The sequence below is a fragment of the Mesoplodon bidens genome (genome assembly GCF_964165515.1).
Source record: "Mesoplodon bidens genome assembly, chromosome: 4".
NCBI classification, from domain to species: Eukaryota; Metazoa; Chordata; class Mammalia; order Artiodactyla; family Ziphiidae; genus Mesoplodon; species Mesoplodon bidens.
In genome coordinates, this window is record NC_138160.1 from 131166927 (window position 1) to 131186137 (window position 19211).

The window sequence follows — 19211 nt, forward strand, 5'->3', positions numbered from 1 at the left end:
AGGATTCCTGGAAGGTTCCCTTTGCTGGTAGGCAGACTCTTCCAGTGTATAGTCCCACACAGAGGTTCCTGGCTTAATGTGGGAGTCCAAGTTCAGCTCCAAAGCTATACAGGGATCTAGAGTTTCCCATTACCCTCTGTCAGCATTTGCCTTGAGGGCTGCCCTGGCTCTTACATTAGCTTAGGGCTCTGATTTCGGCTCACTGTTGCTGTTTATGTGCCCTTAATTTCTTGAATGCTTAGCAATGAACTAAAAAATATGATGGTTATAACTTATCCAGGTTTTTTAAAGAATTTAGTGCACCACATTGCTAGATGCAAAGTCTATACTTGAAATTTTATTTCCTTTGTGATATGAGAGCTGTTAGGAGATAGAGATTTGCATCTCTAAGTTGTTCAGTTACATTTTGTAAGCTGCCAGTGTTACTGCTGCTGTTTTTTCCTGTTTGGTTTTTGCTTTTTATTATTTATATCTGGTTTTATTGCAGAGATTAAAAACAAAGTTGGGGGCTTCCCTGGTGGCGCAGTGGTTGAGAGTCCGCCTGCCGATGCAGGGGACACGGGTTTGTGCCCCGGTCCGGGAAGATCCCACATGCCGCTGAGCGGCTGGGCCCGTGAGTCATGGCCACTGGGCTTGCATGTCCGGAGCCTGTTCTCTGCAACGGGAGAGGCCACAGCAGTGAGAGGCCCACGTACCGCAAAAAAAAAAAAAAAGAAAAAAGAAAAAAAGTTGGTTTTTTCCTGCTTTATAGCTTTTAAAAGAAGATTTTCCTTGTGCCATATTAGGCAGTCAGTTTTTTTTTAAGTTATATTGGTGCTTTAAGGAGTATATTTTGTCTTATTTACTATATTGTTAAGGTCCTCTTTATAATAATTTACTTTTACTCCCTTGAAATGCCAAGTTTTATGAGATAAGTAGTTTCCCACTGCTTTTTGTAGATTTCTTCTTCACTGTCTCCAGATGTTACTTTATATGTGTGAATACTATATCTTTGTGTGCTAAAAGATTAATAGATGGCAATTTATCTTTTTAGTAGATTATAACCTTTATCATTATAAAGAGATCCTCTTTCATCAACACATTTATGATATAAATTGCATGTTGACCACTTTAATAACAAAAGTTATATTTTGGTTTATCCTTTTTATTTCAGACTTTCTTAATATATATTTCATTTAAATGTTATAGTTTATACTTATCACTCTGTTTTAGCCATATTTCCATCATGTATGTTTCTATCTTTAAGCAATATATTGTTTTACAAATTTTGAAATGTATAGAAATGAAGTGATACTCATTCACTCAGCAAATATGAATTGAGCACCTATCCTGCGCTAGGCTCTTGAAAGACTGAATACACAAATGGACAATGGTCTGACCATATACGAAACCAGAACTCTGACCCTCCATGTACAGCAGTCTGTCCAGGAACTCAATCCCCTTGTCTACATTAACGGCCAAAAAGCCAGCCTGCTGTAAGTCAGGCTTACAGGAAGTCAGACTGCTATCTCCAGGAAGCCAGCAAAAACTTATCTAACAATTGGCCCCAAATGCCCAGGACTTGACTAATAACTGATAGTTTCCCTAGTGTTTGTCCCCTCTTCCAGCTTGGGATCAACAGAGAAAGCCTAGTATGTATTCCTAACCAATCACATAGATGCCCACTTCTAGTTAGCCTCCTTTTAGCTTCCCCAGGCTGACAGCCTCCAATCAGGGCATGTGTCAAACCTTCTTTCTTTCCCACTATAAAGCTTCCCCACTCCTCTGCCTGCCTTTAAGTCTCTGTGAAAAGACAGTGATGGTGGTTAAGTCACTTGCTCTAGCAAGCTCAGAGTAAATAGCCTTTTCTTCTCATTTAGTTGGTATTTATTTCCATTTCCTGCTGTATCATGAGTACCAGATCAGAGAAAGAGCAAAAACAAACAAAAATGCTGCCTTCATGGAACTTACATTCTAATGGGACAGTGATGGGAGGAGACAGAAAAACATGATAAATGTTACGTAGAATACGTGTAGGTTATAAGTGCTCTAAAAATGAGCAAGGGAAGGGACATGGGAGGGCAAAGAGTGGAAGGGATTGAGGGAGTAAATCATATAGATGTAATGCAGCAGGACAAAGCCTTCCAGGCAGCAGGAACCTCAAGGCAAAGGCTCTGATGCAGAAATATGCCTGGCACTTTCTAGAAAAAGCAGGAACTTGGGGCTGAAGAAAAGGAGTAAGGAGAAAAGGAGGAGATGCAGTCAGAGGCCTAGAGGAGCTGGATCATAGAAAGCTCTGGGGGCCGTTGGAAGGACTGTGGATTCTTCAACAAGGGAGCCGAGAAGTCTCTGAGCAGAGGAGTGACAGGGTCTGACTTTTGTTTTAAAAAGACTTCTTGGCTGCCGTGTTGAAATGAAATAGGGTGACCACATGCCCTGGCTTGTGCAGGACAGTCTTAGTTTATGCCTGTTGTCCTGGCCCCTTTCACTTTCACAATGTCCTAAGTTAGACAATGAAACATGGGATCACCCTAAGCACAGACAATAAGGGGGCAAGGATAAAAGCAGAGAGACGGTGGGAAGCTGTTCTAATAATTCTGGTAAGAAATGATAGTGCCATGGAAATGGTGACAGCAGTGGAGGTAGTAAGAAGTGTGTAATTTGGGCTGTGTTTTCAAAGTAGAGCCTGTGTGTTTTCCAAACAGAGAGAGAGAGAGAGTGAGAGAGAGAGAGATGTGAGTGCGTGTGTGTGTGTGTGTGTGCGTGCGTGTGTGAAATCTAAGGTAACTCCACTATTTTTGTCTGAGTAACTAGAAAATGCGTTCTTCCTTAACCTAAATGGAAAAACTGGAACCTAGTTTTCAGGGGAAGATTGGGAGTTTGGTTTTAAAAATTGTACTTTTGAATTGTCTATTAGATAATCATGGAGAGATACAGCGTAGGACTTGAATGAGTTTGGAATTCAGGAAAGAAGTGCAGGGTAAATACATAAATGTGTGGGTATATATATATATATATATATATATATATATATATACATAGACACATATATATAAAATATATAAATATATAAAAAAATATATTAAAATTGCTGGGTGGAATATTGTAGTTCCCTGTCCAAACTATGTTGGCATAGCTCTGTTAACTGCTTGCATGTAAACTGTGAAGTCAGGGCCTAATATATTGGCTTGGACAAAAAGTTCATTCAGGTTTTTGAAAGATGTTGCAGGAAAACCCGAATGAACTTTTTGGCCAACCCAATTTTCTTTTCCCCTGTTTCAGTAGCCACTCCTTCTGTACCCTATTCTTAGAAGATAGTTTTCATTTTGAAACATAACAACTCAATCAGAATATATTTGTGACAGTATTTATTAAAATTTCCTGGAAAACAGGAAACTCATTGGACCTTCAGATAAACTGCCTTCTCTCCTCAATTACATTTCTTCAGTATATTTGAATGATTTTTTTCTGTTGCAATTATTTTTTTCCCTTCTTCAGGGAGAACAATTTTTAATATAATGGTCCTCTATGATCTCCCCCAAAATATATATTAGATTTTCTCTAAGCACCTTAGTCTTTTTTTTTCACTTCAGCATTATGTGATTTTTCTCAAGCCTGCCCTCATGTCACCAACTCATTATTTTTCATGAATGCCAATTCTGCTGTGGGTAACTCCTCATCCTTTTATAGTGTTCATGTAATACCTGCATTCCTTTATTCTGCTAGTTTTCCTTTCACTGTGTGTTATATATTTATTTCCTGTTTCAGAGCATTTAATTTTAATTTCTTTGACAGAAGCAAGCAGCTAGAGTGTACTGTTTTCTTGTATTTCGTGTCTCTTCCATTCTTTCAGAGGTTTTGTGCGGGGTTGTTTCTTTTGCTTAGTTGTCTTTCAAAATCGACAATTCTGTTGAATCCAAAGAGTAAATATGGTTTAGTGAATAAACTGTATTGGGTAAACCTCCCTCAAACAGAAAACAGCTTTATTCTTTTTCGCCATCGCTGTCCCTCTGTACTATGTCAAACCTCTTTTTGATGTCCCTGACAATACCTTGGGCATGTTTTATAGCTTTTACTGTCACTTTTAACAACAACAATAAATAGTCTAATTTTCCAGGCACAAAAAAATCCATTCATTCTAATATCAGAGCATCAATATTCCTTCCATTTACCCCTCTTCCAGTAAGCCTGGTTCAGTCTTGGGTGCCTCCAGTGGAAAAGCTGGGAAATGGTGGGTCAGCTCTGCCACCTATTCCTCTCTCTTTCCATTCCTGGTCTTTCACTTACAAGGATGCTTCTCGCTCCTGTGTGACTACAGAGGGGCTGCGGAGAATGGGAAGCACAGTCAAGCAAGGGCAGGCAGGGTTTGTAACCCAATGTTGATGCCCTCGGCTATGGTGCGTGTCCCAGTCGGGGGCTTTTGTGTGGTCCCCTTGTCTTTCCCAGTGGCTCCTGGACCAGAATAGGCATTCTGTGACTGACTGTCTATTGGTGATGCCTTCTAACTGTCTACAGCCAATGGTATGAGGTAACACATAGAAAAATACTTAGCACGGCTTGTGTTGGCTCCTACTACTCTTAAAGAGTATGAGTGGTACTATTCCTACTACTTTTATGAGTGTTCTTTTAGCCTCTTTATTTTGGTTCATTTTTTAAGGACTAATGTTAAGAGAAGCGGTATTTAAATAGGAGATCATAACTACCAGCTTTCCTTGGCCCTGGGAATTTAGGAGGACTTTTTGTATGTATTTATTTATAGATGATACTCTATTTTGTAGAGAGAAAAATACTTAGAGTTTAATCCCTATACTGGAAAAAAAATAGGCAACTGAGGCCCAGAGAGGGAATGAATCCTGCCTGTTCTGTAGGGGCAAACAGCCAGGACTGGAATATGGGACTTTACCTTCTGTCTTTTAATTTGGGCCTTAGGACCCAAGGTATCTCCTCTTGAGGGGAGGTGCTCCATGCTTTTATGACTGAGTATAGAGGGATTTCTGTTCACCTAATCTCACCTTATTCTTCCTGCTATCCTGATGGGTAGCCCAGTAGTGACATATATTTTGATAGATGATGTACCTTTCTCTTAAGGAACAAACCTTGCCTATAAGGAACATTGAAATTTGTGACCTTTTGAGAAATAACCACCAGATGTCACTGTAGGCTATGTTATGTCAAATGAGACTACTGTATCTATCGTTCTCAAATATGCTCAGAGAAAAAAACTGAGACCCAGTGTGTGCCATGCAACCTAATGTTTCGAGTCATACGGAGTTTTCTGGGGCTATGAGTTACTCCCTTTTCTGGTCTCCCTGAGTGCAATACGCTGTTCCTTGTTTAGAGAGCTCCTCTTTGTATTATAATCTGTTCTGCCATCTGTCTCCCCAGTCAGAAGGCCTGTTTCTAATGGCAGAACCAAAGCGGGGCGGGGTCAGGGGATGTCATCTTTAAATTTCTTTCAACTCCACCAAATTTAGCCTTCAACAAATGATACCATATAACAGTGATTTCACTATGCAAACTCAAATTCAAGGTAAGTCACTTAACTCCTCCCAGGTCCCCACTCATCTCGATTGTTCCCCTAATTGTCCTGTGTATAGAAATTCAGTAGCTGCCACTGACAGCCCTTCAAGTCCTATGACAAGGTGTTTTGGTTTCTCTCCTCTACCGAAGTGCCTGTTATAGAGTAGACAGACTCTCAGCTCACTCAACAAGAAGCAGTCCTTCCCTACATGAAGGAGAAAAGAGCTGTTTGTGCTTGCTTTGTTTGTTTGTTGCTAGCATTTTTATCTGGGATAAAAGAGCCTGGGATCGTGTGAACTCTGGTTGTGTTACAGAGGTCTCTGCTGTTCAGGCTTTTATTCACAAACAGGAGCTAAGGGGTAGAGTGGAAACCTGCCTGGGGAGTGTAGCATTTAATCCAAAATGTGAGTGGACATGGTTTTCCCAAACTGTATTCCTTGGGTCACCTGGATCAGTTATTCTAATACGTGTTTGGGCAATAGGTTTGGGGAGTAAAATACAGTCTCTTCCATTCTGAATGTCATGGAGAACAATTGACATAGTAAAACCACCAAGGTTCAGTAGTATAAGAAAGGAAAAAACTTAAACATGCTGGAAGGATGTTTTCCAAACTTATTGACAGTATGGAACACCTATTACTAAATGCCTTACAGGAGTACTGCTTCATGGAGAGCTGTGTAGTAAATGCTAGTTGAATTGAAAGAACGTAAATTTGATATCTGGGAAATACTTGCCAATCCTGACTTTGTACACTACTTAGCTGCAGTCGATACTACTCAAAATAAAGGACTGCAAGTTCACAAACTTCTTACTGCTAGACCGCACTACAAAAGGAATATGTATAGAATATTGGTCAATTAGGTTACTAAGCATACTGTTTGGTTCAGCTGATTTTTATTTTTTGGTAGCAAAACTTTCTTGATGAAGGAAGCCATATATGCTGATTTATATTCTATTACAAGTCTGACACTGAATAGTGTTAGCTGCAGTGATTATAAGTAAACCACTTGACCTTTCTGATCTCAACTTCACTTTCAAATTACCAGGTTGGAAAATAAACTGATTTCTATAATTTTAAACCTGGTAGTTTTCCAGGAGCCCAGGGTTTTGGAACAAATTGAGTGTCTGTTGTAAACCTCTGACATAACCCATGAGAAACATAAGGATTTGACCTTCATCTCCAACTTGTAAAATACTAGAAGCATTTAATCTTCTCTTACTTTGTCCTAATTGTATGACCAGTAATAAGTGACCCCATAGTTTTTCCCTTATTGTTTTTCAAAGTCCACAGATACTATGGAGAGATACAGAGGCTGATGGTCAGTGTTAGTAATATTGGCTAGTATTTGGATGGTGCCTGCAATAATGGTGTATCTTTCTTGGATGATGAACAGATTGCATTATAGGCCTTTATGGCACACTCATCATCTGAAGTACAGAATGAAGATAATTGCAAGGTAGATGAGGATTCGAAGCACAGCATGGCACTGTGGAAGGACTATGAGCTTCTGAGTCATGTAGACCTAGATTTAAATTCCATCTCTGCTACGTCCTATCTCTGTGATCTTGGACAGTCTTATTAGTCTTTATGGGTATTCATTCTCTCATCTACAAACCTCATAGGTTTGTTAGGAGGATTAAATGAGATAATGCTTCTGATGTACCTCTTATTTTTGTAATTTTTTAAAAATTAGAAAAAATATGAGTGAGAAAAAGAGAATACAAAGTTAGGACATAATTATTCAGGAATAGCAATGTGAAGATCATAAAGTGATGGTTACAAAAATATTGGTTTAGATGCAAAGATGGAGCTCACTGAAATTGCTCAGATAAATCAGTGGAAGAGGAGCATCGTTAGAGGTCTGAGGAGTTTGGAGCCTGTGTTTACAGGCCAAGGATAGAGGCAACAGTGGAAACCTGGGCAGGAATGAGGAGAATATCAGATTAATGGGATAGAAAATTATAACATGAATAGGTTCTAATTTAGTAGAGGATCAAGACAGACCAAAGGGGAGCTCATAACTAGAGTTCTAACTGGCCTGGAGGGAGGCTTGAACAATGCTTATCAGGGTGACAAGGCTGAAGGCATCAGGTGAGTCAGCATAATAGTTCTCACCAGGATTATCACCCTGTGGGGTAGAATTGAGTTTACTTAACCATAATTGAAATTGATAGACCTTAAGGGGCCTGTAATTGCAAAAGATCTCTCGATGTTACAGAGTGAGCTCTGCAGAATTTTTTCTCTTAGTAATAACTCCTATTCATAGCACTTGTACATTATATAGCACTTCTCATTATCCAAACCACTTTTACATACATTATTCCAATAGGGCATCTGCACAGCTAACAGGTCTCTCCGTGATACAGGTGAAGAACCTGAAGCTCAGAAAGGTCAACTGATTAACACAAGGATGCACAGCCAGTACTTAGAAGGATGCACAGCCAATACTTAGAAGAAGAGGGATTGGTACCCAAAATTTTTAACTGATATAACAGCTTTTCCCAGAATGAAACAGTGTCTCTCCCTAAGTGTGAAGGTTATCAGTTGACATCCATCCTTTGCAATTGTACTAGATGGAAATAGTGAAAGAGAAGGTTCCCTGGAAATGAGAGTGGAGGTACAGTTGATAGAAACAGCCAAAACAATTTAAAGGTTATTTCTCAAAATAAGCCAATTAGTTATTTAGCTCAAAAATAGTGGCCAAATGCCAGTGTGATGATTTCTTAGAGGGTATTTACAGGAGGTTGTGCAAATTGAAAAATACAGCTGCAGCCCTTTATTAGCTGTGGATGATCTAAATTAGAGTGGATACGTAAATTGCACTCAAACTACACTTTCCCTTTCCATGACCATGATGGACATCAATCATCCATCATGACACCCTTTCCCACTGTATCCAGATGGGACTTCATCGTTGTTCTCAATTTGGCATCCCAAAAGGCACTGCTAAATATTCAGAATTGGCCTAAAATTCTGCCTTAACCTTTCAGTCCAAAACCATATTTGAAACTCCATTTTCTTTTCTAGGTAATACTCAAAAAGAATTTGTCACTCCCTTTATTATGCCTGAAACCTACTAACAAGATAGCCTGCATTATTACAATTCATGCAAAATTATGTAAACATCCCAAACAACATGAGATTTGTACAGGAGCTGACAGATCCGGTACTGTGTTTGTTCTACATCTTTGAGGATATTGTCATTTCTGCTTGTGAGAAGAAGAAGGGGCCCTCCAGTAGTCACTGGTGAATTTCGTTCTTCAAAAGCATGATTGTTATGCGCTTATTTCCGGCAATTCTAAAAAGTAATTTTATTTCAGGGACCCAGAGAAGTCAATCGTTTCCTTTTAGGAAGGGATTTTTCTAGTACATTGTTCATTGTTACTAGCTCAGAAAACAGTTATTTGATTCATAAGACATAAGGCAGTGCTTTAAATCAGTTTCACTTCTACACCGTAATTGAGCCCTTGGCACTCAGTGTAACAAAGCAACCTAAGATTGTAGAGTTGTTTTAGAACTAAAGATGTGTCAGTCACTGGAGGGCCTTTCTCAAAATATATTTGCCTATATTTTTACCTCCATTTTCCTTCTACACCCTCCACACACCCATTTTTTTCTTTATTCTGGTTTCCTTGGGGGCAGAAGTGTTGAGGGCAAATGTCTATTTTTGAAAAGTTCCTCCACCTACCATTCTCCCCCATGCCACCACCAAATGAGAACCTCTGATATAATAGAAAGAAAACTTAAAATTTAAGTTAAGAGACTGTTGGATTTAAGTCTTGGTCCTGCTACTTTTCCTAGGTAATCTGGGTTATTATTCAGGTCTTATTTGGCTGCAATACCAAGTCAAACTGGTTTTAGCCAAAAAAAAAAAAAAAAAAAAAAAAAGGTTGGTGGAGCTTTTCTGGCTCACATGCTTAAAATGTGCCAGGTTGATTCTGGCTAGAATACAAGCACTATCATAAGGACCTATATTTCTCCATCTCTTTAGTTCTTCTTCCCTCTGTATTGGTGCTTCTCTCAGAGTTTGTGTGGTGGCCCTCAATCACTTTACTATTACTTCACTCTGATCATTCAGCAAAACCCCAAAGAGGGAGAAAATTTCTTTCCCCAGTAAGTCCCATAAGGTCTCAGCTCCATTCTGTGGCTTGACTTTTCTCTTGTGACTATTCCTGAACTAATCACCTGTCACTATAGCCAGTGGGAATGGAACAGCCTGATTTGTTTACTCCTAGGTGGAGAAGATACTGCCCAGTACTTATCTGGGCAGTTATGGTTGTCTGTGGCTGATATCTATGCTGTTCCAGATGTTAAATATTTTGTATATTCCCCTGTTCTTGGATTACAGTCCTGTTCTTAGTGTTGAGAAGAGATATGATTTCTCTTGAGTCTCAAATGTCTGGAATTGTGAAAGTGACATGGTCCTCATAGGAAAATTACACTAGAAGAAAAGGAAATGAATAACCATTTTCTAGGAAAAGATGTCAGTGCTTTGGGTCACAACTTCCCCATATGTAAAATAGAAAATTTAAATCAGTTGGTCTTATATGTTGCCTAATCGTTTTAATTTTCTATGAAAAGAACGGTCTTTTGTAGCCTTTACTAGTACCTATTACCCATTTTATATTGAATGTACCTATATAAAATAGATGTCTGCACATCCATATATCCATGTGTGTGTGTGTACATATAGTACTAATTTTGCATACAAGGCAACTGAGGAGAAGCCACCAGGGTTCCCCCAACAAAATGTGACAGAGCCAGTTCTATAATTATATTTCTTAGTGGACAGCTTTTTTTTTAATTTGACTATATTCATGTCTTAATCTTGGTGTGTTAACCATTTAAGAGGATTTTACACTTTGTGAGAGTCTCTTAGAAATAAAAAGTAAAACTAAGAGGTATGTGTCTCAAATGCTGGAATTTTAGGTACTATAACCAGAAGTAGGTCATAACATTGAGGAAAAGGAACATTGGAGCAATGACAGGGTCTGTGCCATCATTTGGGGAAAGAGTAATTAGTTGAAAAAACATCTATTTGCCTTTGACTGCTTTTCTATCTGCCTTGCCATACCCTTGTTTTCACGAATGCCCTCTTCATCACATTATTCACAATATCTTCATTCTAACCTATTATCAAACAATAAAAATGAGCCACTTTTCTAGAACATGGCATCTCTTCCCTCCTTGGCTATTGCCCTTACAATGATATGTCAATATGAGTGAAAATTTAGATGAGAGTGGAGTGTTTGATCATTTTAAAATCATAGCATTTTAGACCTTGTGTATTCCATGTAAAGTTCCTTTGTTGCTGTTGTTATTGTCTGTTCATAGGGCTGAAAGGCTCTTTTCTTCTCCACATCTTGCAAAGGTTTCAAACAGAAATTATTAGGTAAGAATTTGAAATCCAAACCACGGGCCCAGCACAAGACACTCCATCTCATTCATGTGAAAATCACTTATTGAATGCTTATTCTAAGTAAGGCTGGGTGGTATGTAAAGATGAATTGCTGCCTTATAGAGATAAGACCTGGACATAAATCATTACAAAACAAGATAGATAGTAATATATGTCATCAGAGAGGAATAGATAAATTGCTATGAGAGGTGAGAGGATAAAGAAATTACTTTGTTAGAGAGGAGCTATGGAGTGCTGTACTTTGGCATTTTTTGGCTACAAGTAAACAACTTCCTTCAAATGTGCTCAGGCTAAAGGCAAAAGCATGTTCACATCTGATTCTGGAAGGAAGGGAAGTTTTCATGAAGGAGAAGAGTTCTAAGCTCAGCCCTTGAAAGATGAGTAAGGTTCAGAATTAACTCAACTGCAAGAAATTCTGCTCAGCACTCCTATCACCTTGGAGAAGGAACATGTGGAACTATTTACAGCCATTAGATGCTTAGCTGGAGGTGACAGCTATTTGTCAGAATTGAAAGTAGACACCCCAGTATGGATGCAGATGGAAAGAGGAAAGCCTGAGCACAAGCCACTGTCTGAAAATGCAGGTCACACTGAGGGGTGGAGAAAGACAGCTGGGGGTCAGGGAGGGAATCCTGCATCTGCTTCCAGGGAGTTATTGAACAGCTACCAAGAGCGGGGGCGGGGGGGGGCTGTGGATTTAAAAAACAAAAAGAATTGACAAAATTGGGCAGGCATTATGAAGAACAGTGATGCAAGTGGGATATTTGGGGAATGGATGCAATTTCTCTAAAAATGAAATTGTCATTTCATTTCTCTATGTGAAAATAAGTATATGAAAAGGAACTAGATGGTCTCTATTTTCTCACCACAGATAGGCTCTGTTCTGGGTGTTGAGAATACAACAGCAAACAAGGAAAAGTCCCTGACCCGAGGGAGCTTATATTCTAGTGTGGGGAGGGGATAAGTCAACAACAGTTACATACGATGTGTGTTTTATGGCAAACTGTGTATCAGGCTGGGGTTGAATCATTTCCAAATAATCTACCCCAACTATCTATTCTGGTTCTTACACTTAATTTAAGATTTTCTTATTAGTAGTCATTTAGTAATCCTTTTATTTATTTAGTTCATGCATTTATTCAACAAATATTTGACAGCCTACCATGTTCCAGGCATTGTGTTGGGCACCAGAGTGCAACAGCAAACAAGATGGATGGTGAACTCTGCCTTAAAGGAGCTTATATTCTAGAACAATGTCATCTAATAGAATTCTCTGTTGTCCTATATCCACTGCCCACTGTGGTACCACCAGCTACTTATGGCTACTGAACGTTGTAGCGTGACTAGCATGACTAAAAAGCTGAACTTTTAATTTTATGTCATTTTAATTCATTTAAATTAATGTGACTACTGAATTGCACAGCATAGTTCTAGGAGGTATGATAATCTATAAATAAATAAATTTAAATAAGTAAATCAATAATACATTTTAAATAAATAATTATGAATTATTTTAGGTGCTGTGAAAGAAACACATGAGATCCTAAGTTAAAGAAAAAATGGCAAAGGGTGTATTTCAAAAGGTGATGTGATAAAACTTGTCACCACATTCAACTTGAGACCTGAAGGATGGGAAAGAGCCACTTAGAGAAAGATTCTTGGGGAACAGAGAGGAGAAGAAGTCCACAAAGAGGGGAGTTCCTTGGCATGTGGGAGGGACTGAAGAAGAATAGCTGGCATTTGCTAAGTGAGAAGCAGTGTGGACAAGTGGAAGCTGGAGGTTAGGGGGAGGCAAGAGCCATATCATGCAGAAATCAGGCAGTGTGTATGCGAGTTCCATAAAGGGTACCATGCTGTCTCCTGAGGCCTGCCTGGTCCTTGTTTTCTAGCCCAGTGGTCACTTCCTAATGAATTCTTTTTAACAGAACTGGAGCAAATTGCTGGAGCACCTCACAGTATCAATCCATTACATTTGATCATCTGCCTATTCTGCTATGTGATTCACTAGGAAAATATCATTGCCTACCATGGAACAAAAAGTTAAGTTAGACAAGGCCCATACTTGCAAGAAGTATAAGAGACTAACTACTAATTAAGAACTGATTTTTTGTTTTGTTTTGTTTTGTTTTGCGGTACGCGGGCCTCTCACTACTGTGGCCTCTCCCGTTGCGGAGCACAGGCTCTGGACGCGCAGGCTCAGCGGCCATGGCTCACGGGCCCAGACGCTCCGCGGCATGTGGGATCCTCCCGGACCGGGGCACGAACCCATGTCCCCTGCATGGGCAGGCGGACTCTTAACCACTGTGCCACCAGGGAAGCCCAGAACTGATGTTTTAATAAGAGTAATTAATTATGAATGATTAGAAATAGGATGAAGCTATTTTTTTTCTTTTAATATTGCTAGAAGGAAGCCAGCTGATGAGGTCTGAGGACACTTACTTCCTGAAAGCTTTTGGGAGGAAACATGGGGGAGGTAAAGAAGAGGACAGGAAATTGACTTTAAAATAACCTATTTTTAAAGCTATCAATCCTTGATTTGGATTTTCTTCTCTGAATGTATAGATATTCAGGCTTTAGAGATAAGTGATTTATGCAGGAGATACAGTCATTATGCAGATGAAATGCCCGTGGGAGGGGTGCTGGCAAATAGCTGTGTTTTTCAGCTGTCACTTCTGTCAGCTTCATTGATTTTAAAAATTGTCAGGAAGTTGCATTTTAGAATGTAGATTCCTCTGGGGGCAATGTTTATATATTTATTTTCTCTGTACAATCATGGTACATTGGTAGGGTTCTAGAGCCCGGGGACTCACCTCTGATGAAGAAAAAATGTAAAATGTCATCATATGCTTTGTTCTGCAAAAATAGAACTTTTCATTAAAATAGCAGTATGCGTTATAGATGTGCTAAATTTTAACCTCATGACTAACATTGACTTAAATGACTGTTTAACTTTTTCAACTTGCCTAGTCCAGCACCAAACTTATACATGTACTCTATATTGGCATGTTGTTTTTCATAACTCATTGTGATACTGAAAGCCTATAAATAAGAGCACATCTTTTGACCTAATAATCATACCAGATAGTTCTACCAGGCTTTAGACTTGCCAGGATCCTTTCACAAGCATGGGATAATTTCATACTCTCAACAGCCCCAGGAGAAGGTACAGCAGGGGACATTATCTGTCCTTCACTTACAGGAACCCAGAGGTCAATTCTTTTGTGCCCTGGGAGATTGGATCAAGTGTGGACAGAATTTGAAGTCAGGATACCAGCTTTTTTACCATTTTCCCCTCTTCCTGATGGACGGAAGAGTAGTACAGATTCTTCTCTACCTCTGTTTTAACATTTGGTGTCATGTGCTAGTAAAACCATGGACTAGGTTTGAGAAAAGCCTTTGGATTTAGAGAAAGAAAAGTCTATGTATCAGTTAGGAATCTTTGTATTACAAGCAAGCAAACTGTAAAGATCAACGGAATTTATTGACTGTTATAGCTAAGAAGTCCAGAGAGGGCTGGCTTCAGGGCTCAAATAATGAAGTGATGACCTGTCGCTCCTCTCCTTGTTTTCTTGATTGGCTCCGTCGTTGGATAAGCCCTCTCCTCATTTAGTTACTCAATTCATATTTACAAAAGAGCATTCCATATTTTAAAGATAAAGTAACACACAGTGGAAGGGGTACAGGGGTGGCAGTCAGGAAATCTGGATTCTAGTCTTAATTCTGCTACTGGCTACATGAACTTCACATGTCAGGGTAGTTGGAGAAGTGCAAGTAGGCTCTTAGAACTACCTTTCCAGATGGAGATCTAGAGTGAGGAGTATGTGGGGGAGGTAGGGAGGACAGTTGGAGGGGGGAGCACCTTGGCCACAGAATTTCCAGAAAAGAGATTTTCTCTGTTTGGACTCGCATGTTCCTCGTGCCCACCCAGAACCACTTACAGGGGCTTGAGCAATGAAGTGCCACCTGTGTGCCTGTGTTACCTGAACCGTGGAACAGGTAGAGGAGATGGCAGCTTGAAAGAGGGGAGTGTTTGGTGCTGGAAGTACGGTGAATACATTCTGGGTGGTCCTCTAGCCAAAAAAAATACACACCATGCAGCATTACATTCACTGATCCCCTAAAAATCAAACCTCTGATCTCAACTTTTTTAGTCCAGTGAGCTAATCCCCTTGGCTAGCTGTTCACAGAACCAGACTTCATCTCTCTGCTTTCCTCTCAGAAGGACTCCCCAGTCACAAGATGCTCCAAGGGAAACTGGGCTATTCCAGATGGCTTTGATCCATGCCAGTGCTCTTCATTATGTAAACTTTCCTTCTGACAGCTCACGCGGAACATGTCACATCTTGAAAGAGTTTTCATTAACTACTTTGCTGCTGCCAAATGGAATCAGTGTATTATATGGCCCCCTGCCAGAATGTCAGAGAGAGAGATGGCTCCTCTGTCTGCAGCACCAGCCTGGCTCCCATCACCAAGCAGAAACCTCCTATTTTTCAGAGATCCATGTATTTCCTACCTCATGTAGCAGGGGAAGGCTACACAGCCAATGGCAGAATTGAGAATAGAGTCCAGGTTGCCTGACTCTGTGTTGTGCTCTTCCCACTGTATACTGCTTAATCTTTAAAATCTGAAGTGTCATTTTAAAAATATGAATTGAGTAAAGTTTGGTAAAAGTTGTGTGTTTGTTACAAAAAGAAATTTGGCCACCGTCTCTAGTTCCCTCTCCCACTTCTCTGCCATATGTAGGCAGGGAGTACATTCTACTTATTTTATCTTTTCAGTACTTCTAACTATCTTGACTTTTTTGGATCTTCACTCTCTAGGCCACTGTCATCTTTCTCTTGGGCTACTGGTCAATATCTGTAGTGGATTCTCTGCTCATGGCAACAGACAAAGTCATATAAAATAAAAATCTTGTCCTGGCAGTCCCCTATAGAAAACTTTTCAATGGCTCCCACTGCCTTTGCCTCAACTTTAACTCTTTGGCAAGGTTTCCCCCATTACTTCTCTTGCCCAGCCCTCAGACCCATTCCCCATCATGGCAGTGACCTTCTCTATTTCTTTCAGACAGCCAACTCTCCTCTTTTTCGCCTCAAGAGCATTGCCCTTACTTGGAGTGTTATATTTCTTCCCATCTCCACTCCCTCCTATGAAATGTCTGCTCATTCTTTAGGTCTCAGTTTAGAAGTCGCTCATTCTGACAGTCTTCCTCATCTCTCCGTCTGGCTTAACTGCCTCTAATACTTGCCTCCATAGCATCCTATAGTGTTTTAGACCTACTCATGTGCTTTCTGTCACATTAGTCTCTTTGCACCCCCCCCATCCCTTTATGTACACATACACACATATGCACACACCACACACACACCCTTCACTGTAAGTGTTTTGTGAGTTTGGTTTATTAACTCTTAGAAGGCTTAGAAGCCATGGGGAAGGCAGAATAGGGTGCTTTACCTCTCACAGGCCCTGCTTTTCATTTCTCCTTCATATCATGGTTTACCAAAATGAAGAGCCTTCTCCGTAACAAACCCCAAATCTGCCAAAGGCAATTGTAATGATCAGTCACACTTTTTTTCTCACTCACTCACTGAGTGAGAATGAATGTCAGTTCAGTGAATGTCAGCTGTGCTGCTTTTTTTCTTTTTTAACTTTTTTTTTTTTTGCGGTAGGCGGGCCTCTCACTGTTGTGGCCCCTCCCCCTGCAGAGCACAGGCTCCGGATGCGCAGGCTCAGCAGCCATGGCTCACGGGCCTAGCCGCTCTGCGGCATGTGGGATCTTCCCAGACCGGGGCACGAACCCGTGTCCCCTGCATCGGCAGGCGGACTCTCAACCACTGCGCCACCAGGGAAGCCCTTTTTTAACTTTTTATTTGATATTGGAGCACAGTTGATTAACAATGTTGTGTTAGTTTCAGGTGTACAGCAAAGTGATTCAGTTATACATATACATGTGTCTATTCTTTTTCAAATTCTTTTCCCATTTAGGTTGTTACATAATATTGAGTAATCACTTTTTCTTTAGCTTCCACATAAAAGGAAGTGTTTCTCTTAGGACACATGTAGAGCAAGTCCTGTCCCCTTTATCTATAGCAGCAGTTTTCTCAGTTTCTTCATTCAAATGTATATGTAAGTGACAATTATCTGTAGATTTCAGGTCCCCGGGGTAATTCACATCTAAACTAGAAATGAATTCTTAAGAAAATTTATTTACATCTGGTGCTAAAGTTTCAGGAAGCATCCTAAAATTGACTAAGCTATTGGGGTGAGCCGGGCTCTTGAGTCCCCTAGAATCTCACCTTGCAGGTATCTGTCCAAGGTCCTGGAGCCTCAGGGTTAGAAAGAAACTTCATATTTATGACCCCATGACTAGTTCTTCCCCAAAAGTCTTTTTATACTCCAGTCATTCGTGTGTGTGTGTGTGTGTGTGTGTGTGTGTGTACACCCTGACCTCAGTGACTATTAATTCTCTACTGGATCAAGTAAATAACCTCTTAAACAAGTTCACTACCTTAATCCTTGTTCTTCTATAATTGGTTCTCAACATAGTATCTGGAATGATATTTTGGAAAAAGTAGTCCTATCAGTCCTCTCTGTTCAAGCTTCCAAAGGCTGCTTATTTTGCTGGGTAAAAGCCAAAGCGCTTAGGTCTAAAGGCCTCCAGGATCTGTCCCCTGTTACCATGCTGATTTGTCTCCCTGCTGTTGCCCTCTCATCCATTCCACTCTGGCCATGCTCTTCTCTGTGTTCCTCACACAGGCCAGAGCTGCTCCCGCTTCATGACTTCTTCAAGAGCTGTTTTCTTGGCTAGACACACTGCACTCTCCTACACAATTTCCACATGGTTCCCTCCTTCGTTTCCTTCAAGTCTGTGCTCACATGCCCCTTTTCTCAACCAGGTCTGCCTTGATCACCCTATTTAAAATGATCACTTCCCCACAGCTCTTTTGATCTATTGCTGTTCTGTTTTTTTCATAGCTTTTATCTAAAATTCACCTACTTATTAGACTTACTATCTCTCTCCCCCAGATAGAATGCAGTTTTCAAAAACACAGGGTTGTTTGGCTATGTTTTTCACTGATGTATCTCTATCATCTAGAACAGGTGCTCAATAAATATTGCTTGAATAAATTAATGGAACATTGCCTACTTTACACTTTCACCAACTTATCTTTCAGCTTTTTGAGAGTTTATAAAACCCTTTAAGCCAAATTGTAAACTTCCAGTTAGTCCCAGCTAAGGAGGTAACAGCTATTCTTGTATTATTCACAACATGGTTAGAATTGACATTTTATTATTTCAAAAACACATCTCACAGAGAAAGTTCTCAGCTACCTTGTAAATCCTCCTACACTCCTTTGATATGTGCCATCTTCCAACTCACCCCCTTTATCCCTTTATGTTCGTTCCTAACATGAACTTTGAGATGTCATTAACTAGTCTCATCTTCCCATCTTGCCTCATACTATGTTCAGCCCTACCTTTGAATCTTTTCCTTAGATACCTTTTGAGAAAAGACTTGCCTCCACTTTTTAATACTTCCTCATTCACCTAGCAACATCACCTTTAGAGAGTATGGTCATAACTAGAAAGATCAGAAAATTAGTTTTCTGATCATTCTAGACAGATATCAGATTCTATTACTAAATATGATACATTTAATTTATAGGGTGAGCCAAATGTATACTTAGAGCTCCTTCATTCTCATTATATATGATTTCAAAATATTTCTTATTGCCCAAAACTTAGTGACTTAAGTCAACAAGAATTATTTTTCATGAATCTGAGGTTTCCTGAGCGCAAGTGGATGGATCCACTTCGTGTCAGCTTAGGTCACATAACGTGGCTGCAGTGTACTGGAGGACCTCCCACCTTCCAGGGCCTTGCTCTGCTCTTGGCCTCTCATTATTGGGTAGTCTGTTCTGAGTTTCTGTACAGCGTGGAGGCTAGCTTCCTAGAGTGAAAGTGAAACTGTCAGGCCTGGGGTCCGAACCAACATAGTATCACCTCTGGAGAATTCCTGTTCATCAGAGCCGAATAGGGCTAACCCAGATTCCAATAGATCTGCCTATTGATGGGAGGAGTTGTAGGCAGCCACAGCTGCAGATAAACTACCATACCTTGTTCTCAGAACTTAAAAGATAAGGAGTGCAATGTAGAATGTGCAGCTAAAGGCAGATACTCAAACAGTTTCAGAGAGTTTGGCCAATTATATTAAGTATATGTGTTGGTGTGAGTGTCTGTGTGGAGGTGGGTGGTGGTAGTGGTGGAAAACATGTAAATACATAAAAGGCTCAA